Source organism: Zingiber officinale, chromosome 9B (genome assembly GCF_018446385.1).
Source record: "Zingiber officinale cultivar Zhangliang chromosome 9B, Zo_v1.1, whole genome shotgun sequence".
NCBI lineage: Eukaryota > Viridiplantae > Streptophyta > Magnoliopsida > Zingiberales > Zingiberaceae > Zingiber > Zingiber officinale.
In genome coordinates this window covers 96,505,284-96,506,848 of record NC_056003.1, presented here as the reverse complement: position 1 = coordinate 96,506,848, position 1,565 = coordinate 96,505,284, and positions in this window count along the sequence as shown.

Below are 1,565 nucleotides of genomic sequence, written 5' to 3'. Positions count from 1 at the left end.
TTCCAGAACTTCAGAGGAGCATGACACGCACTTGAGAATAGTTCTGCAGACCCTTCAACAAAAGCAACTCTATGCTAAATTCTCAAAGTGCGAGTTCTGGTTGGAACAGGTGGCATTTCTAGGTCACATTGTTTCAAAAGAAGGTATTCAGGTAGATCCAGCCAAAGTAGAAGCGGTCAGCAACTGGAAGAGACCCAAGAATGCCAGGGAGATCAGAAGCTTCCTTGGTTTAGCTGGGTACTACAGGAAATTTGTGGAGGACTTTTCCAGGATAGCCTCTCCACTTACAGCCCTCACCAGGAAGGACAAGAAGTTTGAATGGTCAGATAAATGTGAGCAGAGCTTTCAAGAACTCAAGAGGAGACTGATCAGTGCTCCTATACTGACTGTTCCAGAGGATGACAAGAGTTTTGACATCTACAGTGATGCTTCCAAGATGGGCTTAGGAGCTGTACTCATGCAGGAAGGAAAAGTTATAGCTTATGCTTCCAGACAACTCAAAGACTACGAGAAGAACTACCCCACTCATGATCTTGAGCTGGCAGCTGTGTTCTTTGCACTGAAACTCTGGCGACACTATTTGTATGGAGTCCAGTGTAGAATCTTCACAGATCATCAGAGTCTTAAGTACTTCTTCACTCAGAAGGACTTAAACATGAGACAGCGTAGGTGGCTAGAGTTGGTCAAAGATTATGACTGTGAAATCCTCTACCACCCAGGTAAAGCTAATAAAGTGGCAGATGCATTAAGCAGGAAGTCCAGTGCATCCTTGATGTCCTTATCATCATTAGCCCTGCCACTACAGAAGGAGTTGTCAGATTTCGGACTTGAAATTATTTATGGGCAACTTTCTGCATTGACCCTAGAGTCAACCCTGCTTGAGGATATACAGAAAAAGCAAAGTGAAGATCCAGATATCCAAAAGATCAAGCAAGGAATACAAGAAGAAGGAAATTCAGAATTTCGAGTATCAGACAGTGGAATTCTTTATCAGGGAAATCGCCTTTGTGTTCCCAATGATGAAGAGCTGAGAAAGAGAATTTTAGAAGAGACCCATAATACGCCATATTCTATGCATCCTGGTTCTACCAAGATGTACCAAGACGTGAAACAGAAATTCTGGTGGTCTGGACTCAAAAGAGATGTGGCTAAATATGTCAGTACCTGCCTGACATGTCAGAGAGTCAAAGCAGAACACCAGAGACCAGGAGGAGTTCTACAGCCTCTTCCTATACCAGAGTGGAAGTGGGAAGACATATCCATGGATTTCATAACAGGTCTCCCAAGAACCACAAATGGATACGATGCGATATGGGTGATAGTGGACAGATTGACCAAGTCTGCTCATTTTCTAGCCATCAAGGTGTCACACTCTATAGAGCAGTTAGCACAGCTATACGTTAAAGAGGTGATCAGACTTCACGGAGTTCCCAAATCTATTATTTCTGATAGAGATGGGCGCTTCACCTCTCACTTTTGGGAGTGTGTACAGACTGCACTAGGCACCAAGCTCAAGTTCAGCACAGCCTTCCATCCTCAGACTGATGGACAGACAGAGCGAGTAA